At 42.8% G+C, this 24,438-nt stretch overlaps 1 protein-coding gene across 24 annotated transcripts in view; it reads left to right on the top strand.

The window, feature by feature from the left end:
- The first annotated feature begins 9,690 nt into the window (after window positions 1-9,690).
- The window catches only part of mapta (microtubule-associated protein tau a), a 58,402-nt gene continuing 43,654 nt past the window's right edge, over window positions 9,691-24,438 (top strand). For 6 of the 24 annotated variants that reach the window (XM_049562810.1, XM_049562793.1, XM_049562792.1 and 3 more), the window contains exon 1: window positions 9,700-9,907. The gene's annotated coding sequence lies outside the window, so the exon portion shown is untranslated. Of the gene's footprint in view, window positions 9,908-24,438 lie in introns of all 24 variants that reach the window. The other 18 variants (XM_049562801.1, XM_049562799.1, XM_049562795.1 and 15 more) reach the window with 8 other exon arrangements.

Here is a 24,438-nt window from a genome sequence, read left to right as displayed (position 1 = left end):
TCACATCATGTCACTAAGATGCAGCAGCTGAATTAAATTGTTAGAAATTGTTGTGTACAAATATGCAGTAATATCTATTCATGAATTAAACATACAAATAAGTGATATCAATCAGTGAGCTTTAGAAGTGCCAGTAGGATCATTTTGCTGCCTTTGAACAGAGACAGGCAGCTGTTTACCTGTTTACAGTCTTTGTGCTAAGCTAGCTGCTGCTAACTGTAGCGATGTGGTTTTATTTATTTAATATACAAATGAGTGGTATCAATCAATGGGTTGAACAAATTTATTTGTCAATGTTCTTTAGAGGTGCTAGTAAGCATATTGTGCTGCCTTTGAACAGTGACAGGCTGTTTTCTCCTGTTTTCAGTCTTTGTGCTAAGCTACACTAAGCTAAGCTAAGCTAACTAGGTGCTAGCTGTTGCGTGATAAGTAGTTTTGTTTATGTAGTAGGCTATACAAATGAGTGCTATCAGTCACTAATGAATTTGTTAATGCTGCTGTTAGTGGTGGATTTTGTAACCTTTGGACAGAGCCAGGATGTTTGGCCCAGTTTTCAGTCTTTATGCTAAGCTAAGCTAACAGGCAGTTGGCTTTAGCTTTAGATAAAAGTTTAGCTTAGGCCTAGTAAGTATAAGTGTTGGGGGTAATGCACAGTCACAGTAGTATATTATGTTTTGGCAGTTACTAAGTAATGTAATGTGTTACCAACAGGATTTCGGGTTATATTACATTAACAGTCACCATTCTGTTTATTGTTTTCATTTTTTAATTATACACACTGATCCACATCGCTCCACTTCCACCAGTGAGCCACAGGAAGTAATACCATCCCAAGGTTGTTGTGTGTTGTCATGTCATTATTCGCTACATCATCGAAGGGTGCTGGTGATCTGCACATGTGTGTGATGCCACACTGTGTGTTATCATGTTCAGTGTGTTCCCAGTAATACACCTGTAACGTCTCCAACGTGTCCCGTTCTGCTGTTGCGTCCTGAAGCTGCCTGAAAGCAGTGGGGATCAGGAGCTGACCTCCAGTTTGTTTTGTCCTCATCTTGGTGATCGGCACATCTGGGTGATGTCAGTATATGCTGGATGTGTTTCCATTCACATCTCCTACAATCACAGAGCGATGCCTACACACAGTTCTGCTCTTATACACTGGGAACCAGCAGGTGGGCCCTCCAACTCTAATTTGTGTTTGTCACAGTGACTTAATCACACGCCATTCTGTTTCCTGTGCTAACCTCAACATTTGTTTATTGTGTTTCATGTCGTAGGATCACACTTTGATTCTCTGCCTGACCCTCCCTGTGTCCAAGGAGATTCTTTTATTTTGAAGAGTCCAGGTTATTAAATCAGTCTTTATTATAGTTTTCATTTTAATACAAAGGTGTAACCACTGTATGTGAACACATGAATGGGTCAGACCTGCAGCACTAATAAACTGGAGCTGCTGTGAAACAACACGCCCCTCATCCATTTAAACATCAACATCAGTTTTTCTGAGCTCATTTTGGTGAAAGAATATTGTTAAGTTTAAGTTTATTTCCTTTATTAATCCCCCTGAGGGGAAATTCAATGTTTTCACTCTTGCTTGTCAATTACACACAGGTCTGAAAGACACACATGCACAAACAGGACCTATACATGCACAAAATGGAGAGATGTCAAAGTGAGGGGGCTGCCCTTTGGTCAGGCGCCCCGAGCGGCTGGGGGGTTCGGTGCCTTGCTCAAGGGCACCTCTGCAGTGCCCAGGAGGTGAACTGGCACCTCTCCAGCCACCAGTCCACACTCCATATTTTTTGGTCCAGACAGGGACTTGAACAGGTGACCCTCCGGTTCCCAACCCAAGTCCCTATGGACTGAGCTACTGCCAGTATCTCATTACTTTAAAATTAGTCAAAAAACTAGTCATGTGTAATATATTACATTTTGAGAGTAACTTGCCCAACACTGGTAATCATTCATTTAGTAACAAGTAAGTGATGTCACTCAGTTGGTTTAACAAGATTTTGTCTGTTAATGAGCTTTAGAGGTGCTGCTAAGTGGATTTTGGCTCCTGACAGAGACGGGCTGGCTGATGCTAAGCTAAGCTAACTGGCTGCTAGCTTTAGTTTCATATTTATCATAAAGACATGATGGATGTCGATCATCTTGTCTCACTCGGCAAAAAAGCAAATAATCTTACATCTCCAAAATGTCAAACTGTTTCTTGAACATAATGTGTCTTACTCCACTAAAGCTCCACTTCCTTGTGCCCTGCCTGGAAAGACTGCAACGTCCTGCAGTCAGTGAAGTGGCCCCTGCAGGTAACAGACTGCTGACCACATGATTATTTAAAGAGTGTGTAAAAGCGAGGTTTTCAGCCTGAGAAGGATCCCACGGCAGCACCTGGCCCACAGTGAACTCCCACCAGGATAAATCCAATCATCTTCAGCCACACAGCTCGTGGCAGCTGTTGTGCTGGGCACATGTCCAAAAAGGAGAGAGGGAGGAGAGAAAGAAAGAAGGAACAAAGCGTCTTGTCCTGCCAACACATCATAGCTTCAACATTCCCAAACACATCTGACCGTCAGTAATTCCAGCGCTGTTTTCCGGAGCTGAATGGTTTCTCGACTGTGTGTAAAAGTTGGCACCCAGTGTGTGTGATAGTGAGAGGCCACAGCGAGGCCAGTGAAAGAGCAGTGACACAAGGGTGCACTGTTTAGTCCCCCGGGCCTCCACGCTTTATGTGCCAAGACTCGACCTTTTGTGTGCCGACCACACTCGTCTGTTACTGTAGCTTCTGTTCAGGCTGGACGTCCCACGCTCACAATCACTGCACGTCCTTACATAAAACAAAGACATTTATAACCATTTTTGTTTCCCCGTTAGTGGCTTTATGATTAGTAAAATAATCTTATATTAAAGCTTTACGACTCAGTGTTTCATGACTGCACCTGCAAATATTTTAAATGTCTTGTGCATCATTTCGTACATATTTTCCCCTGAAATGTGGCATCTCTGGAAGCTTTGGGATCTCCTCTAGAGATTAGAAATAAAGTTTATGGGTTTGAACAAAGCTTCGTCAGACAGCTGCTTGTTTGAGGGCTTAATCCTTTAGATAAAGATCCAAAAAAGATACTGACCCTGCTCACTGAAACTACATAACTTAATAAAAAACTAAATAAATGTCACAATAACTGAACAAAGAAGCACATTTTTAAAAATAATACACAACTCAGACTTTTATGGATATGTGTCAGTTGGCCCAAACTGACCATTTAGATCATAACTAAATAATAATAATAGTAAATAATATTTATTTAAAGGCCAGTCAGTGTGATGATCTTTTCATTGAACATCCTTTTCACTCACTGAGGTTTATGTAACTGATGGACTCTAGTGACGTCTGTGTTGTGTTGATATGAAGAGGCCCCTGAATATCTTTGGCGCTGACAACAAGTGGTAAAAACATAATCCTCTGTCAATTATGACCTTATAACTCAAGCTCCTCTCTCATGGAGCACAACAAAAGGGCGGCCATCAGTCAATCAATCAATCAGTCAGTTAATCAATATGTATTTATAGAGCACATTTAAAAACAACAGCAGTTGACCAAAGTGCTTTACAGTCAGACTGAGACACAACAAGAAATACACTACAACAAAGACCACGTGTTACAGAGGAATGCAGCTCTCACACCGAGTTAAAAGCTAAGAAATAAAAATGTGTTTTAAGTTGTGATTTAAAAACAGGTAACGAGGGGGCCGGCCTAATATGCAGCTAGTTTAGGGGCTGCTCCTGCAAAAGCAGGGTCTCCCCTGTGCTTCAGCCTTGATCGTGGGACCTCCAGAAGCAACTGGTCAGCAGACCTGAGTGACCTTAAGGGGACACGTTGCTGTAAGAGGTCAGAGAGACAGGGTGGAGCTAGCCTGTTTTAAAATCAATTCTAAAAGGAATAGGAAGCCAGTGGAGTGAGGCCAATATGGGATGATATGCTCATGCTTGCGTGCTCCTGTTAACAGACGAGCTGCAGGCGTGAGAGGGAGGCCTGGCTAATACCATGTTACATTCAGTTCAGTACGTCAAAACACAGAAAACATACCTGACAACAAGAGGTAAAAACAAATCCTCCGTCAAGTGTGAGCGTATAACCTGTGCCCCTACGCAAATTAAGTGACACAGGAATATGTTGGAATATTATACAATAAATTTAGGCTGAAAAATGAACTTATAAACAGCTTAACAGCACTTAAACACGCAAATTACTACACAAGCAATGTCTCTCACCTCTCCCATGGAGCACAACAGCAACAGGGGCGAGGTAAGGCAACAGACAGCCCTTTATAGGTAGATAAGAAGGTCTATAGGATGAAGGTAGGGCTGCAGCTCACAGTTAACAGGATTGATTAATCTGCTGGTTATTTTCTGATTAATCAATACATTTTTAATTCCATAAATTGTGAGCAAAAGCAGGGAAATGTTCAACATAGTTTCCCAAGATGATGTCTTAGAGGTAGGTAGAGTACCTCCAGAGGTGACCGTACAGTAGAGGTGCAGCAACTGAAATCTGTGTAATTATAATACTAAATATTACAAATGTATATTTGACTTCGTTACATGTATTAATGCTAATTCACCCTGTTACACTTACAGTCAGTTACAGGCAACTGTCGCACAATTAAACAACCAACATAGTTTTGATTTGACATTTAATTTTTCAGTTAAAAGTTAAACTTTTTAGTTGCATTAAAATCACTTTCTCTGGGCTTCACCGTGTTAAAGACTGACTGCTGCACGCTGCGTCACCTGACTATACCAAACACCTGCCACAGCAAGAGGGAGGTTTGGGGAGAGCCTTTGGTCTGGCCCAGTCACCAGAGGAGAATGTTGGTATTGTATGTGTGTTACATTTGCACATTTTATATGTGTTATAATCATTTCTAAAGTGACGTAGTGTATGGGCTGACTTTGTCATCAGGAGGTGGAGGGGGTGATGGGTGTCGTGTCACCGAGACGAGACGCCTGCCAAACTGCAGACGACTGTTCAAGACCAACAAACAACACAACTGGTTGTGACTTAGCGAGTCGTTGCTGTGTTTCCCTCGAGGATTGTGGCATACATAGCGGCTGTTTTTTGGGGAGACATCAGTGTGTTTCCAGCGGGGATAGTGCCACCAAAACATGATCTTTCCCTGACCTTAACCGCGGTGTTTGTGCTTCAGCCGAAACACACACGTGTCCACTCTAGTGTTTGAATGTAACGTGTAGTTGGTTTGCAGAAATGTACAATATCAACTTTTTCTTCTGGTGATTACGTTGTTTTATTTGTGTATTTTCAAGTTAATTTTGTAAGTTTAGTTTTTAATTATTCTTTTTTGTGTGATTGACATTGTGTCTGTTTGATGTGGTTGGCCAGTATTAATGTTCCCCCTCGTGTGTCCTTAGTTAGCTCAGCTTAAAGCACTCTGTGCTGTTGCATTTAAAGATCATTTCTTTTTTATGACTTGCAATTTTTTATTTTACAATATTCAGATCAGTCACATCACTTTGTCTACACATACAGTCCATCACAGCAACAAAACATAACGCCCCCCACTGATCCCACCCAAAACCAAGAGGGGTCAACCTGCCTATAGAGTGGCTCACAAATCATTAATGTACTACACACAACCAAAGAGACATGACGGGGCAAAATAAATAAAATTCTGTAAGAGAGAGAGAAGGAGTCTGTATCCAGAGAAAATGGGGGAAAATAAATGAAAAAATAATGATAAAATTGGGGCGTCGGTAGCATAGTGGATAGTGCCGGCGCCCCATGTACAGAGGCGATGCTTCGCTGCAGCAGTTGCAAGTTCAATTCTGGCTTGCAACCCTTTGCTGCATGTCATCCCCCCCACTCTCTCTCTCTCTCTCCATTCCACACTGTCCTGTCAATTAAAGGCAAAAAGCCCAAAAAATAATCTTAAAAAAAAAAATAATGATAAAATTTAAAAAAAAACACAATAAAATAATGAAATAATATCATAAATAATAAATAAATAAATAAAACACAATAAAGTCACATGCTCATCATATCCCAAACCCATTCATCACAAACAATGTGCCACTACTTTGCCTAATTCACTCACCTATTTCTTCTAGTTCTGACGTCTAATCGTGACACAGCAGTCTGCATCCAGTATTTCAGTGACTGGGGAAAAGCAGACAGTCTCCCAAATATCATCCATAAAACACTTCCAACAAGTAGCTGAGTCTTTTAAGCCAGGTCTGAAAATCCTGCTCAGGGTCCAATAAAGTCAGTGCAGAAATTAAAGTTGAATAATCTTCACCCTCAGCTCCCCTGACATTGTTCTGGAGTTACCTCAAATCTTAGCACATTCATGTTCATCACCCAGATCTGTTTCCCAGGAAAGTCTCAGAGCTGAAACACCTTTATCTCCTCCATATTCCATCAGCATCCTATAATATGTAGCTGCTCCAATCCAGAACCCTACTTCCTGTGTCTTCCTGTGTCTTCCTGTTTCTTCCTGTCTTCCTGTGTCTTCCTGTGTCTTGCCCTTTGACCCCTTCCAGACTATTTTAGGCAGATTTATCCTCATGTACAGCTCTATGAATAACATCAAAACATGTCAACAGTCAACAGATATCAGAATGTTTTTATTTCAGATGTGCTGCATTGAAGACGAGGACACAAACAGTGAGGTAAGATAACAAATATTACAAATGCATTGAAAACATTGAACCCAAATAATAATTCGTAATAATATCTGTTACATTGAGAACTGATGCATTAATGTGTCACTGATGCAGCAGCTGGTAAAGGTGGAGCAAACATCCTGCTGGGCTCAAACCACAAAAACACATCATTATTTAATGGTTAATTTTTTGTTGAATGTTAGTGATTTTTATATTAATCTGAATCTGTTAAAAGTAACAAGTGATTAAACCGGTGGATTAATTGTAGTGGAGTGAAAATATTTCCCTCTGAACTGCATCAGAATAGAAGAACAAGTCCCTCAAAATTTTAAGTACAATACTAAATATAGTAAGTGTCCATCACTGGATCATTCTGCATCATGAGTAGGGGAGAGCGGGGTCAGTTGGAACAGTGGTGACGTTTCAGCAAGTAGCTATGCTGAAGTTATTCACCACGCTCATTCTCAGCCAAACCCTCCTCTCTTTCAGTCTCAAAGTGGAGATGTTCAGATGTTTTCTGTTTCTTAAAGGAATGTGTCACCCAGCAGCCACCCGGCTAAATCCCAGCAAACACTATTAAATGTTTAAATACACCATTAACAAAAGAACAACAAAAAGAACAAAGGGGCCGCGGTGAGGAAAAATTTGCCGTTTATACTTAAAGGAGCAGTCTGGTGTTTTGCACTTTGAGCCCCATGTCTGGGTTGTTTATGATGAAATAGAGTGGCTCAGACCAAAATAGTGACGATTGGTTCTTCTCAGAGAGTTTGTCTTTCCCCTGCCTGGCTTAACACTGCTGCCTATGGCCATGTGTGAACCTGTCCTGAAGCCACCCTAAACGTTCTGACATACAAATCGTAGCAAACTGTGGTTTCCATCCGTGTTTTCGTATCTCGACTGTGGAACTATTTCTTCAGCTGCCTCACACCCGTGTGTAAACTTCCGCTTGATCGTTGGTTTGACCCTGAAGCGTTACACACGCCAGCCCACTTGATGGCGATAATGCTCCTTTACATGGGTGTCGCCAACCAGCAGGAAACCATTGCAATGTAATTGGACACAGAGAAGAAGCAGAAGAAGAAGGTTGGCGTGTTCAAAGGCATCGTACTGCGAAGGTTGTTTACAAGCCAGTAATCCATTGTGCAGTTGTTTAAAGGAGCAATAAGCGAAATCGTTTCACCGCTAGGTTCGCTGTTGTGCACTGCCTGTAGAGCAAAACAAAGCGTGTCATGAGCCACACCTCCCTCTACCTCTGCTCTCCAACACCCCCCACTCGCCTTGTCTGTGCAGCTGAGCACCGCAGCACCTTCACGGACTATTACATCCAGACGGTCCCGGTGTTTCCTCCTCAGGCTCCACTTCACTCAGCTGCCCGATAAACCCGCTGCTTCTTCCCACTTTAACCTGAATAACAAACCAGGGCTCGGTGCTCCGGTTGGATCCAAACGGAGAGCCCAGCTAGCAGAGGCTAACTGGCTGTGCTGGCAGCTGAGTGAAGTGGAGCCTGAGGAGGAAGCACCGGTTAGCCCCGCTTTCACTGCAGGCAGATTCACTCGCCACAGGGGCGAAGAAATAAAACCTGAACAGCCAACTTAGTTTGGCTTAGTTTAGCAGTTAGCGATGTCTTTCACTCACTTTCGGTCTCTGCTGTGTTTAGCTATTTCCCTGCTTTCCTGTTAGCATTAACACTACTCCGCTGCCACGCTAACGCTCCAACTCCAACTGAGCCAGGAGCCCATGAGCCTGTCTCACGGAGAAGAGTTGGAACGTTAGCATGGCAGCCGACTAGTGCTAACGTCCCCACGCTTCTCGGCTCCGGCGAGCTCCGTGAGCCGTGCTTGGAAAGCAGAGCTAAATGGTAAACAAACATGGCAGCACACCAGTAAAGTAAGACAACACGTTTACATGTGGTTTTCTATATGTTCTCTGACATTTATCCTAACGATATGAGGCGGTCTTTGTGGAGAAAAAGCTTGTTTAGTGGACTAACTTTGCACTTGAAGGTTGCCCGTTCACTTACGTTTTAACAGGTCTGACGCTACTATGCGCCCCGGCTGTATCTAGGCTAACAGCTAACATGCTAACTATTATTTCTATGTCACTAGTCACTTGAAACAAATTTAGGACGATAGGAGACAGGTTGAAATAAACCGAAATTTCCCTTTAAGCCAGGCAGGGCAAAGACAAACTCTCTGAAAATGAGCAATCGTCACTATTTTGGTCTGAGCCACTCTATTTCATCATAAACAACCAGACATGGGGCTCAAAGTGCAAAACACCAGACTGCTCCTTTAATTGAATCAGTAATATGTGCCTAAATTTAATCTGACATCTCAAATCAGTTATCCCAAACTTAGATCATGTGAACATGAGGTTACTCACTTTATCTTCAAGGACTCACATTTAAGGAAAAAATGCACTTAAGAAAATGCATTCAGAATTTATTAATGCATTAAGACCTTATTACCCGGTTCAGGAGGAAGAACACACAGCTGTCTTTGAGATCACAAATCAAACTAACTAGTGAGGGTCTGTGCTCAGTTTAACACTTTTGGTCCGTCCTCATGATGCAGTGCTCCTCAGCCAATCAGGAGTTAAAGGTAATGGCACATTAAATTAAGGGGATCGTAAAGTGAAATCTGCACCCTGAGCACACTTTTAGAGGAGCCAGTAACGTTTGGCTTGAGCTCTTCTAACAGACACTGTTCAGTAGTCTGAGTTATGGAAGGTTATTTCATGTAGATCCATAAACGTCCCAAACGACCCCGCTCTCCCCTACTTTTACTGTGGGTATCTTTAATTAGATTTTATTGCTGATACTTTTGTAACGTAATTTAAGTAACGTTTTAAATGCAGGAAGTAGCTATAGTGTTTCTACACTGGGGCGTTACTGCTTTTACTCCAGTAAAGATCTGAATACTTCTGACATCACTGATTCAAACATGAACATGTGATGAACATGTGAGTGGTGACATGAATCTTTAAATGATATAAATCATGAAATAAACAGTGTATTTGAAGCTTGTAGTTGCATGTCTTTGTTTACAGCCTCCATGAGACCAGCTGGGTGGCTGTGAGCACACAGGTTGCATTTCAGGGCAGCCAGTCACCGCTCCTCTCCGCTCCACAGCGCCCCGCTCCGGCCGGCCGCTGCACTGCGAGGAGAAGCCGTGTGAGCCCGGTGAGCGACTGCCGCTGAAGACACAACACCGCTGTCTGCACTCAGGTAAGAAAAGACCCGACATATTTCTCTTATTTCTACAAATCCAGTGTGAGCGCAGTGACAGCGGAACCTCGCAGCGAGCCGCCGACACTTGAACCAAAACGCTGCGTCGTTGTTCTCCATCGGCATTCGTCTTGTCACTTAATATTTTTTGCATGAGGTGGGAGAGGTTGGGCCTCTGAGCGGTTACACGTATAGAAATACCGTGCACAGGAATGAGATACATTTTTCTCACGTCATATGGCCGCGCACATCCTCCTGCTGCGGCCTGTGTTGCGCGTTTAGGGCGTTTTTCTAATTGTGCGCGATGTCCATCTCCATCGATCCTCCATCCACCACACACACAGAAACAAACGTGTTTTTGCTCCAGGACCAGTCGCCTCCCTCTCTCCACCAACACACCGTGTTTGCTCCTCATTCCCTGCAAAAACAAAAATGTCTCCATCACCCTCCGGAGCCGGAGCAGGAGCAGGTCCGTCTCTGCCTCACACACACGGAGATTGTCCTTGCGCGCGTAACAAGACTAATCCGACAGAATATATATATAATCTCATTACTGAAGGATCCCAGGAGGACAATGAGGCATTGTTATTTCTCTAAAACATGCTCCAGCTCTGCAGCTTCTTTCCTTTGTGTCGTCTGCTTTGATTTGTATTTGTGGCTCTGCACGTTGCTTTTTTTCGCTCCGTTATTCTGGATCTTTCGCTTCTTTCTTGCATCTCAGGGCCTAAATGGTTTCTAGCACCGCTGTACGTGCACCACACATCCACTCCTTTTTATTTCACAACCCTGCATCTAAAGCAGTGCACAAACGAGCCCCCGGTGTTTTGCATTTATTGACATGCATGTTCATATTCCTGCATTATTCAGAGAGCAGATTCAGCTGGGGATCGGGAGCGATGCGGCGCCTGTGCGCAAATGCCAAGCCCATTTTTCATTTGATCAACAGTGGAGAGTGCGCGCACAGCAGCGCAGCGTCTCCGCTGTCACACAGCCCGAGCAGTGAACCAGGCTGCTTATCTGACACATATGGGCTCCTCAGTAATCCGCCCGGGGTCAGTGGACAGGATCTGATGCACAGTAGGTGCATGAAAAGCCTTCCACCATGAAAACAATAGAGCTTAACGCGCTGTTTGCATGTCAGCGGTGATAATACCTGTGCTCTGATGGACTGGATGCATTTGTTGGGAGTGAGTCTTTTCCTCGCCTCCGACACACCTCTTCCCATCCTCATGGGAAGAGCCAGTTTCTTGTTACATTGATTTGTGCAACAAGGAGGAGGGGAGCCAGGCGTGTTGTAGTCTGTAGCTGCAGCTGGAAGCCATTCCACGCGGCCAGATGATCGCGCAGAGGAATGAAAGACATCTCAGTGTCATTTTGGTAATGTTTGGATAGACACAGAGCAGCCTTCTGCAAGTTTCTGCAGCGCTTTGGCACCAGGTGTTCCTGGAGACATGCAGACAGAGAGGTCTGACAGGGACCCCTCCCTCCCTAAGAACTGCTGAAGTGGTAGTTTGATTAGAGGATGGATTCAGAGCTCTTCAGATGGATCGTAATACAGTGCTCACATGCCCATACAGCGTGCACTCTGAGAGCAACCCAGCTGTCTGGAAAAACTGTTGGCATTGTGCATTTCTGCAAATTGGACATTATGATAGCTGATATCCTGAAACTTAGGGTTTGTACGGCGCTGTGGTTAACGTGGTTATGTTAAGGCACAAAAACCACTTGGTTATGGTCAGGAAAAGATCATGTTTTGGCTTAAAAGACCTGGTTTGGAGGCACAGTCTCTGCTGGAAAAGCACTGATATCTGACGCTTTCTGTGGCACTAAATCCATGTTGGAGAAACAGCAGTGGGTCGCTACCATACACCCAAGTTTGGCGCCTTAAAAGCCGCTGGAAACACAGCGATGTGTCGCCATATCACAACCAGTTTTATTGTTGGTCTCTAACAGTGGTCTGCAGCTTGGCAGGTGTCTTGCTTAGGTGTCACACCATCCACCATCCCCTCCACCTCTGGATGACAAAGCAGCTCATATACTACGTTAATGAGATTGTGTTTAGGGATAAAAACCACTTAATTATGATTCGGAAAAGATCATGTTTTGGCTCAATGTACCTGGTTTTGGGGCACAATCTCTGCAGGAAAAGCACTGATGTCTTGCTAAAAACCATCTGCTTTCAGTGCTACTATATCCCCGTTAGAAAGACAGCAGTGGGTCGCTATGAAAGTTTGGTGCCTAAAAAGCTGCTGGAAACACAGTGATGTGTCGCCAAACGAAGTCTGCTCATATATGACGTCACTGTAGAAACGTTCATATGATTGAAATGTTCAAATGTAACATATCTGTGGTTTGCAGAGGCGTAACAATGCCAGCATGGTGACTGCGCTATTGAGAGTTAGTGCGTAGGGGCCATGAAGACAAGTCTCCAGGGCAGATGCAGTGAGGCAGACAGCATTAACTAAAGACACAAAAACATCTTATGTTCAAGAAGAAGCATTTCAAATCTTATTGACATTTTTAACTATGCTAATATTTAGAAATCCAGCTCTGGAGCAGACTGAGAGTTTTTCTCAACAGTGTGGCTCGCCTCGTGTGTCTAAGGACGGTAATCTAAAAAAACAAAACAAGCTAATATTGTTGATTATTGCATATTTAGTTTTTTTTTAAAAACTGCCTTTAATGAACACTATTTCCCATGAGCCCTGGATGAGGAACTTTCAGAGTCCTTTCCTTCGCTCTCTAACTGCACCTGATAGCGATATAAAACCTCCTCGCTGCACGCTACGTCAAATCAGGAGTGAGAGAAGAGTTGCTGTCACATGCCAGTAGGTACCACACCCTCTCATTGGTCGTCTCCTCCCGCTTTGCCCCATTTCCCATCAGCCTGAGATGTTTGTGAGCTAACCTTCATAGCTTGATACAAAAAAATCAAGTTCACGGGGAGTCAGGGGGTCATGGCGAGCTCTAATACGTTTTAACAGTGCTGAGATTACAACTACAAGATGTCTGTAGTTCTTCATGCGAGTTGTCAGTTGTTAGTTTCATGTCTGCAGAGAGACAGATGAAACAATGCTGAACGTATTTTTCATTGAGTTACAGATGCTAATGGAACAGAGGTGAGACAGGAAGTGACATCATGATTTCGTCTCTCTAAATAGGTTTTTTAACATTCTTGGAACCCATTTTTTGGCATTCCGGTTTGATTTGGGCGGAGGAGGCGAATTTTGTTTCCGACTTCCGTTTATATGTTCACCGCACGGACTGTTCAACCTGGCAACAACTGCAGCCGGCTCAAACATGATTGGTCAACATCACGCAGACTACAAACAGTGAGTCTGTATAGAGAGGCTAGGTTTTTAAAGATTAATCCCATGTAGGTTATAGGTTTGATTTTAACTCAGTCATAATGATGTTGAAGCATTAACATTGATATGTCAGTCACAGGAAACAGCCCAGACGCCAAAATAAAATGTTAGCATTGTACATTTCTGCAAACCACCGATACGTTTTATTTGTGCGTTTCAAACTTATGATGTAGATCAGATTACATGTATATGAGCTGAGTTTCTCACAAGGAGAAGGTTGGGCCAGTGGATGGCGAGACACCTAGGTCAAGTAGGACAGCAACAGACCACAGTGTTGGACCAACAAAAGAGGGTGTTTTTTTTAACAGGAGTTGAAGTGTTTGTAGCGACCAAACTGGGTATTTAAACCAAAACATAACCACAGATGAACCAGAGTGTTGTCGCAACATAGAGTTGAAAACCGAAAGAAACGGTGCCCTCATGTTTTCATTGTTCGTTCATGATTTAAAAAAAAGAAGCATCACTCTGAAATAGATTTGAATAACACATACGTTTGAGTCGAAGCTTAACGAATCGGGTATTATGTCGACCAGGAAGCAGAAACCCTTCCTCACCATCATGATGAAGAAACTGAACTTCACGTGTAGAATTGGTGGAGTTTTGACAAAAATCTGATCCTGGCCCTTAAGTTTTAATTTTAACCTATACTTATTAGTGGTCTGATGTTATTATAAATACTCCAGTTTTTAGTTTCCAGTATGTCTTCAGTCAGACACTGGACTCCTGTCTCCATCTTAATGAAGGTCAGAGGACTTTGAAAACACCAGAGACTACGATGGACACGAGTCCAGGACTTCAGTCCACAACAAAGATGCAGGTTCACATTAAAACAATCAGTCCTCAGAACATGGCCGCTGACTTCATGGAGTCATCGGCGTCAGTGACGTGTCCTCCAGCGTCAGGCGTTATGAAATGAATCCACACTCAAGTGCTCCATTTAGCAAAGACTGACGGGCCGCTGCCTCGTGTCCAAAGGTGACCTCATGCAGCCAGCCTCAGCCTGAGGAGCTTAGGCTGGCAAACCCAACGACATCACTGAAATTACTTCTGTACAGTCGGAGATTTTATATAAGTTATTCAGGCTCGGGTATCTACATTTATACCTAAAGATATTAGTCTAATTATTGGTTAGTCAACTGACAGAAAATTCATCTGGAACAATTCCTTTTTTCTTCAGTTATTTGTAAGAAAAAAAATGCCAAATATTCCTCTACAATGTAAAGATTAGCTGTTTTTATATGTTTTTATATGAGTTTACATTAGAATATATTTAGGTTTTGAACAAATTTGAAGACATCGCCTTGAGTTTTGGGCATTTTATTGCCAAATGATGAGTGATAATGAGAACAATCATTAGCTAATCTGCTCCCTCTTGATTAATGACTCATTTTTTGGATAATCAAGCATAAAATATATCGTAATTGTTTTCATTCTTCTTCTTCTGACATGTGTGCGTTCATTCAGGTGCACAGGAGGCAAAAAACAAGATAAGCCTGACAGAGTTGTAAACGTCTGCCAAAAGAAGACGCTCAGACGTCTTTCAGATTGCGTCGTCTCCTTAAAGAGAAGAAGAAATGCCACAGCAGGCTTTAAACTGCATTCTTGTATGCAGTTAATTGGCACCATGCTGATGGAGGATTGGTTCATTTCACCAGTAGACGAGTGTGTGTGTGTGTGTGTGTGTGTGTGTCAGGTGGTAGCTCTGGGTCTTGTGTACATATTGAAACATGCAGCAGCTGGAGATGACTTTACTCTCGGCACCATGACAACAGCAGGAGAATTCCTCATGTTCTGAAGGTGTCTTTTTCTCCCTCTGCAAACTGGAAGTGAAAGTCAAGCACTGATTATGTAACGTCTTGTTTTAAGACGCTGAAAGGAGGATGTGTGGAGAGGTAGCAGGGTGTGGTTAACATCCTGGAGGTATGAAAGCAAAGACAGTAAATATACGTGACTGCTGGGCACCGCAGATAGTGAACGGGAGGGGTGCTGAGGAGGGGCCCGCGTGCAGGCCGGCCCTGCAAGATGTTTCCCCTCCGGTGCTTTTAGACGTGGAGGGTAAAATGGAAACGGGCTCCACCTTCGGTCTCTCCACAGAACAGAAAGGTAGAGGCGGTCTGTGGCTGCTGGAGGCTGCTGGAGGCTGCTGGAGGCTGGGCGAGAACACAGAGAGGGAATGAAAGTAGGTCAGAGATACAAAGGCAATCAAGCATGAGAGCAGCATCCTCGTCTCTCAGCTGAGCTACAAGCAGCGCTGGTGAGCCGGCAGGACGAGACACGGCATCAGACAAACACCTTTGTTTCTGTTTCAGCACAGAAACAATTACACGAGGAATCAATTGGTCCGACGGCATGAAAACAAATCGATGAAATGTTGAATATTCTGTTTGTAGCTTCTCAGATGGGAGGGTTTGTTGCTTTTCTGTGTTTTGTGTTGATGAAAATGGAGAATCTTTTTGACTGCTGCTCAGACGGGATGAGCATCTCAAAGACGCCACTTTGCCCTATTTCTTGACATTTAATAGACAAACCCTGTAACATCCAACCGCCCTCTGAATACAACATCTTTTTAAGATTTCAGATGAATTTTCTGCCGTGCATCACATCTGAATCACTTGACTGAATAATGGAGGGCTGCTACTAACAGTTATAGATGTCATATTCAGATGTCTTATTTGAATAAGTCTAAAACTGAAATATATTTGTTTATAACACATTTTATATAATTAATGAGGGGAAAAGTCCCCATACCAGAGAATATATGCCATCACTGACTGGTTTAATAATGGTAATTATCAGAATTGTTGTCGATTAATTCACTGTCGATTGACAAATCAATTAATAGACTGATTTTTTTCAGCTCTGACTGAAACATTTTGATAATGGGTTAATAATTATTTTTAAAGGCCCAGTGTGTAAGGGTTAGATGGATTTAGTGGTATCTTGTGGTGAGAACTGCAGATTAAGACCAGCTGAAACTTCTCCAGGTTGTTCAGGAGGTTTCTACTGTGAGCTGATTTAACCCTAGACGTCTCTTCATCTCAAAAACAAACAGATTTGGTGATTTAAACCAGTAAAAATACTGATTGAAGCAGTTTCACGTTACAGATCAGTGGTTCTCTACACTGTTCGGCACGTCTGAGACTGTCTGCTAACTAGCACCAGCTAATGTGTGCTCACCTTTGTCTCTGGAACCTTAAAATCCAGATGTTGAGGAGGGTTTTTTTTTTTTTTTTTTGGCTAACTACAGTGGCTGACTCAGAAATTGTGAATGTCCTCATCTAGAGTCAGTGTTTGGTTTGTCCATTCTGGGCTACTGTAGAAACACGGCGGTGCAACATGGTGATCTCTGTAGACGAGGACCTGCTCCCTTTGTAGATATAAACGGCTCATTTAAAGGTATCGAAAACACAGCAAATCTTACGTCCAGCCAATTATACACTAAAGAAAACATACTTATTATTATATTCCATTTCTGCCATTATATCCTCCTAAATCCTGCACACTGAAATATCTGCAGCCTCTGAAATGTGAGGATTTCCCTGTTCCCGTGTCTGATATGACCGTAAAGTGCACATCTTTGGGTTTTGGACTGTTTGTCTGACAGTTTTAAAGTCGTCCCGTAGGACCTTCTGAACACCTTGAAAGTCATTTTTCACTGTTTTCTGACATTTTACAGACCAGAAGATCAATCACAGGAACAAAATCTGCATAAAAAAAATCCCCTTATCACTATTTTAAAGCGGTTTAATAATGTACTTTAGATTCACTGGAGAAAGATTTTAAAAAGGATGGTCATTATTGAGGCAGCACAGGGCGGGGTATCCAGGTTTTAGTCCCTAAAATGGGTCAAGCTCCAAAAAGAAAAAAAACCCCAACATGCATCTAATGGCATCTTTTCATTAATGCCTTTCTAACGCCAACCAGACGTCCAGTTTGAAGATCAGATGCATCGGTTTTCTCCCCAAATACAAAATTGATGTTCATGTGCAAAATCCATGGAGTTTCTCTTAAAGGGACAGTTCACCCCAAAAACAAAAGTACACATTTCTCCTCTTCCCTGTAGGGCTGTTTATCAGCGTAGATAGTTTTGGTGTGAGCTGCAGAGTGTTGCAGATATCAGCCGTACAGATGTCTGCCTGCTCTCCAGTATAACAGAACTACATGTCACTCAGCTTGTGGAGCTCAAAACTCAACATCAGTGTCTCTTTGCAGAAATCATGACCTGGTTACTGAAGATAATCACAGACCTTGTTGTGAGCAGTTTCATGTAGGAACTACTTTCTTTCTACCGAATAACACCTGCCAACCGTATCACTGCGCAGAAGGAAGCGTGCATCTACTCATGAATTATTAGCTGGCGTCCTCCTTGACTGAGCTGTAAAGGCTCACACCAAACCAACATCAGAATGACAAAGGCGCAACGCATCACGTCACCTGTGTCTCGGCCAGAAAGTTTCACCTGAACATACTGTAAAGACTTCAGCCAATGGCCAATCAGCACAAACTGTTCATTCTGTGCCTGCTTGAGAGGAAACAACTCTTCATACCAGCAGGTGGCAGTTGTCTGTATTCATCATTGATAAAGAGAGAACAAAAGACCGACAGGGTGGATTCAAGATGCTAGTTAGCCAATTAGCACATTAACAACACAGTCCAGTGTTAAAAGAACAAAGGATGTTTTCTGTGGGTAGCAAATAATAACACAATCAATGCCGAAGAAAAACGAATCTTACATAACAAGTTTGTTTCGATGCCACGCCCTCTTGACTTGAGCTCTTTAACATTCCTCACTTCTGTTTCTCGTCTCGTGTGCTGAGCTGCCAATCAGAGTGATTTCATTCGCCAACGGACTCCTCCACAGATTCAACGTGCTGAATTGGCCCAACAGCAGACAAGGGACACACAGCAGAAACTGGGGCAACACTCAGTGACAGCACGACACTGGGTGCGGTTACATGATGGCTTCTCATTCAGAAATAAAGTCTTTCCAGGTAGTTTACATGGGGAATATTCATTCTGAATGAGGGTTTACACGGAGATCAGTTTAATCGCCTGTATTTGGGTCTGCGCAAGGTTTGGGGCAGGGAAGGTTTCTGATTGGATAGGGGGCGGGGCAGATGTTACGTGTTTACGTTTACCGGAAGAAAACACTGTAGTCCTCGTTCCGGATAACAAGATGCTTGACGCCGCCGTTCTTAGTGCCTTTTTCGGGCTTGTTTTGCTGATATTCTTGAAGCAGCAGTACGACAACAACCTTGTTCTGCTAATGCTTCGTCTGTTGAGGAGGAGAAGGGAGGTAGAAGGTCGAAGAAGGGAGGTAGAAGACTGTGCTTTTAGAGGCTGCCATCTTGTCATGCATGCGCTATATACGTCATGGCGCCAGAAGGGCAAGGAAACGAGCATGTGCAGAAAGACTGGAATGAACTTAAAGAGGAATGAGTGTATACAAGTGCGAGAATTTCTTTCATTCGGAATTAGAAACGGAATATTCCAGCCCCTTACATCGGATTGAATTTTCAATCGCATTGGCCATTTTCATTCCAAATTAGGTGTTTACAAGATCACTTTTAATAGGAATGAACTTTCATTACGAATGAAAAGGGAATTAAACTGTGCATGTAAACGCACTCACTGACTGACGGTCTACTCCAGCTTGGTGTGTTAGGGCCTTAACGTTAGCACAGTGTTGCTAGGTGCAGCAGTAGATGCCTGCTTCCTTCTGTGCGGTGATACAGTTGGTGGGTGTTGTTCAGTAGAAAGAAAGTAGTTCCTACATGAAACTGCTCACAACAAGGTCTGTGATTATCTTGAGTAGTCGGGTCATGATTTCCACAAAGAGACATTGATGTTGATCTTTTTAAATGTATTGTTTTGGCTCTTTGAGCTCCACAAACTGAGTGACATGTAGTTCTGTTATACTGGAGAGCAGGCAGACATCTGTATGGCTGATATCTGCAACACTCTGCAGCTCACACCAAAACTATCTACACTGATAAACAGCTCTACAGGGAAGAGGAGAAATGTGTACTTTTGATTTTGGGGTGAACTGTCCCTTTAAGAGAAATTAACATTTTGCTCTACTTTGGTGCATCACACTTTGGATTCAGAGGTAAACACACACACACACACACACACACACACACACACACACACACACACACACACACACACACACACAGTGTGAGGCTGCACATCTTGCTGCATGCTCGCTGCTCCAGGAGCTGTGTCAACATCCCTGTTGACCGAGCTCCTTGCAGAGCCGTCTTCCAGCGGGTTTGCTCAGGAGCCGTGGGACTGTGCCAAGATTACATTTTCACACGCCCCTGAGACGAACAAGCTGCATCAGCAGACCTTTGAGCCTTTTCCCCCTCATGAAGCTGCGACAAAGACCGCTGTCATGCTCCTTTTCTGCAGCAGGTGAAATTTGTGTGTGTGTTTTGTTCCAAAGCAAATCATGAGGCGGCTCCGGCTCTGACACCAGTGACAAACGGGTGTGTTGATGAAAATAAAAGCTCTCATGATTACAGAGTCTGTGAGAGGCCTGAAGTCCTTAATATGCCCGTAAAAAAGGACAATTAGCAGCAACAACTGTCGCCTGTCATGTGACCACGCTGCAGATTAATGTACGTTCCCTCTGCACATATTATTATCAGTGAAAGGATCCAGTTCTTATCAGCCTTGAGTTTGTTTGCTCTCTAACCGTCTGAGGTCCCGGATGCAGAGTGAACGACCTCTCAGAGTGGATTGTCAGTGTTGGCAAGTGTGCAGCTTTCTTGTTGTTTGGATTCTGTCATGTGTAATGCGACAATGGCAGTTCTGTCCCGGAGCACTGACAGTACACCATTCATTAGGATTTCTATGGGACACACAAACATCTCTCTATTATTTATTATATATTGGGATCTCCTGTTTTTAAATGTAGTTTTTAAAGGGATAAGTCTGGTGTGAGTCTGTGTCTTTGTTATTGTCAGCCAGTCCTAGAAAAAGACTGAAACCAATAATGTGTGTGTGTGTGACTCCTCTGTCCTGTCCATGGCACTCAGCTCTGAGCCAAGCCTGGGTCCAGACCTTTGGATCGCTGCTTACCTCTCAGCTTATTTCACTCATTCAGATACTGAAGCTCTGGTATTTTCAGCATTTTGAAAAACCAACAGAGCCAATCGGAGCTTTGTGGGCAGGACTGAGAATGGGGACGTTATGTTCCTGCGTCAGAGCCAGAAAAATGACAAAAGACGCGACCGTGAAAATGGCAGAGAGCGTGGAAGAGATGGATGCAGCAGGGCAGGTTGTTGTAAGTGAACTTATAGAAATAATAACTCTGAAAATGGCAGATTTCTTTAATGACAAACGTTAACGGCCACTAACAACCTGCTGCTTCTGTGCAGGCTGAAAATGACATGAGTGGGACAGACATGTGCTTCAGATTGGTTATGAGGCGACAGTCAGCCGAAGCAGTTTATAGCCAAAGCCTGCAGCTCTCAGTACACCACTCAAACAATGCTTGGACGACCAGACCTACTGTGGGTCATCAAACAGGAAGTAACCAACTAACTAAACAAAAGATGCATTGATCGTGTTGAACATTATAGCATCTGTGGGCGACTATTTCAAACGAAGCCACCCTGTATGAAGTTTTAAATCTGTAAAAAGGTCACATATGTAGTTTCATTTTCAGAAAAGTCTCTTATCTCCTAAAACAGCTGCTCACTGTAGTTTTATCAAACAGAAGGACATAGTGCATTTGTTGGGGACTAATTTCAGCAGCGGATTAATCCACATTTGGTGCTCTTGTAAGTATTTGTTGCAGCAAGACGGTGTTTGTGGGACTGGGTCGAAATAAATGACACTGTGTGTGTGTTCATGGTAATCAGGATGTTGCGATGTCGTGATCGCAACAGTTGACACACATTCAGATAATCCCTGTGAATTCTGCACGACCTTGCAACTTTGTCCAGTCATCGCAACTTTCCTGCAGAACTGTCCAGTCATTGCAGTTTGCCTCTAGTCACCAAAGTCATCTCCTGGTTTCTGGATGTGAAGATGCAGAGATGTGCAACAGGAATGTCACATATTTACCAATAAAAATTACTGCTAATGACCAGGCAGGGCAGTTCCCGTTTGAATCTGGGGCGCCGTCAGCCTCCATTAGGTGGAGTTGTGTTGCTACCTCCTCTCCCCTTGGATCTCTGCAAGTGATGTGAGGACTCTAAAACTTCACCTGAGCCTCCCTCGGCATATGGGTGAGTAGATAATGGCTGAGTTTACATTTTTGGCTGCACTATCCCTTTAAGTTGGGCTTTTTAACATGGAGGTCTGTGATGATTGACTCGCTCTTAGAGCCAGCCTCAAGTGGCCATTAGAGAAACTGTAGTTTTTGGCACCTCAGGATTGGCTTCATTTCTCAGCCCCAGAGGTTACTGCTCGGGTGGAACAACAAGGACATCGACTGACAGTCACTTTTGAACCATAAAACACACTCAGAGAATGACTGAAAGGCGACAAGACAAATCAAACAGCCTTTTGGTAAGGTTAGTTAGAGCGCTCAGGACAGTGAGGGACAAGTTGCCTTCAGTTTTTTATTAGAATTATATCAGTTATACCAATGAGCTAAGCAATTTTGCAAGTTTTTGCAATTTTCACTGCAAAAACCTTGGCAGCATGCACCGCAGTTGTTCAGTAAAGCTGCTGGGAAATCATTTAGGCTGCAACAGGCCTAAAAATACCTGTGAAATCCTGGAGGGAGCAGGCAAAGCAGGAACATGTCACACAGTGCAAAACTGTGGCTGCTGAATGTTTTTTTGAAACAGTTCTTGGACAACAATGAAGAAGACACACAGACTTTGATACACACGCAAAATGTGTTAGTAGATACATCCACTGTTGGTTTTAGTGTTTGCCTTTAAGAGAAATGTAAAATATCACCAGACTTATCCTTTAATATTTCATCAACATAAACCCGACATTTTGGTGAAAAAAAGACTTCGTCCAGGAGGATCAAGTTTTAAGTTTTATTTAAAAGTGTTTTCTCTGCCACTTTCTCCCATTCATGTTGTTTGCTCTGCATGTGGCGCGTTGTTTCAACATCCAAGGTCAGCAGATATGAATGTGCACAGAGGGAAGGTCACATAGCTGAGCCAAGTGTGCCTTTAGAGTGGGTTTTATTGGGTGGAGTAACCACAGCAACACTTTAGGCATTGCTGGCTGTAAAGAGCCGGTTGCATCACTGAAGAGTGTTTGTGGGGGGAAGAGCCCAGAGAGGAGGAGCTGTGGAGGAGGAAGGACTCACATCCTTTATGTAAAGAGAAAAAACACTCCATTACAAGTAAAAGGACCGCATTTAAAAAGATGAGTATTATGTATTTATAGTGTAAATAGCACCACAGCAACATGTCATCTGTGACTGTTGTATTATTACTAACTACATTATTACTGTTACTGTTGTAGCTTCACAAGGAGCATGTGTTCCTGGACCAACATTGCAATCAACCAATCACAGCCCTCTGACATCATCAGTGTGCTGCTGGTGTGCTTTTTTCAAATTCTTTAGTCCTTGATCTGAGCTAAGCTAGTTTTTCAAATTGGAGTTGGTACAATTGAACAAAAACCTCAGAAACACAATCTTTATGAGCTACTGCAGGGTTAGCGAGTTAGCTTGCTAACTAGGTAGGCTATGCTAACATGTAAGCTTGCCAGTAAACTAGATTATTGTTAAACAAAGATTAAGGATACTATTTTCAGTAGCAAATACCTGAGATTAAAACATTTTCCCTCCTTTTTTATAGCCTGTTTAAAAAGGTTTTCTTTTCTTTTTTGAGATCGGGACCTGGGACCACACTGTCATGTGACCCTGGATAATTTGTTTATGTCAACAACAATGCAGCAGTAGCTAATGGTCCTGGGTCGGCACGAGCACTGCAGTCTTGCAAAAAAATGTTTTGAATGTGTTATGAAAAACGGCGGGAAAATGTGTCCATCGCAACTGCAAATATTATCCTTACTTTTAATGTTAGTGAACAATATTCCATCTTATTAGCAAGCTAACTTGTTAGCATAGCCTACCTAGTTAGCAAGCTAACTCGCTAACCCTGCAGTAGCTTATCAGGATTTTGTTTAATGTTTCTGATTCTGTTTAATTTTACTTTCTAAAATTTGGCTATCATTTTGCAGTTGTAATGGGTTTTTTCATAGCCCATTCAAAACAATTTTCCTGCAAGATTGCAGTACTTGTGTTGATCCAGGACCATCACTGCCATGCTACTGTTGACATAAACAAATTATCCAGTATTTTGTAAAAACATAACAAAAATAAAACTTTTGTAATAAGCTATAAAAAAGAAGGGAAATTGTTTTAAGCGCAGGTATTTGCTACTGAAAATATAACATCATCCTTAATCTTTGTTTGTTAACAATTCTCTAGCCTACTGGCAAACTTACTAGTTAGCATAGCCTACCTAGTTAGCAAGCTAATTTGCTGACTCTGCAGTAGCTCGTAAGGATTTTGTTCAGCTTCATTTTGGAAAACTAGCTTAGTTCTGAAGAAGCACAGCAGCAGCACACTAATGATGTCACAGGGTTGTGATGAGTTGATCGCCGTTTTGGTCAGGGAACAATTCCTTCTTGGCAAAAACACGTTGTGCACTTGGCACACTTTAGCCCAGTGGTTCCCAACCTGGGGGTCGGGCCCCTTCAAAAGGTCACCAGATGAACTTGAGGGGTCATGAGATGATTAATAAGAGAGGATAGAAGAAGAAACTCAGTTCTGATACACAAATTTATATTTATTTATTTATGTTTTTTGTATGTTTCTTTCATCTGTTATTTTTCTATGAAATACTGGAGAATTTTCCCCCAACAGTTTGAATGACTTTAGATGTCTTGACAAGAGGCCCAACTACACACTGTTTTGTTGTTGTTGTTGTTGTTGTTGTTGTTTGTTTTTGTTTTTGTATGTCAAAATGGTAAGAAGGTGCATGTTTAGTCATAATGTGCTGTATTTGATAAACTCTTTATATTTAATTTTGTATAAATCCCAGTCTGGGAAGAAGGCAGTAACTACAGCTGTCAGATGAATCTAGTGGAGCAGAAAGGACAATATTTCAGGCGCCCACCAGCTCACCTGGTAGAGTGGATGCCCCATGTAAAAAGGCCATGTCCTTGCTGCAG

Source organism: Epinephelus fuscoguttatus, linkage group LG20, assembly GCF_011397635.1.
Source record: "Epinephelus fuscoguttatus linkage group LG20, E.fuscoguttatus.final_Chr_v1".
In the NCBI taxonomy this organism is placed as follows: domain Eukaryota; kingdom Metazoa; phylum Chordata; class Actinopteri; order Perciformes; family Serranidae; genus Epinephelus; species Epinephelus fuscoguttatus.
This window is presented reverse-complemented; position numbering and strand designations above follow the sequence as displayed.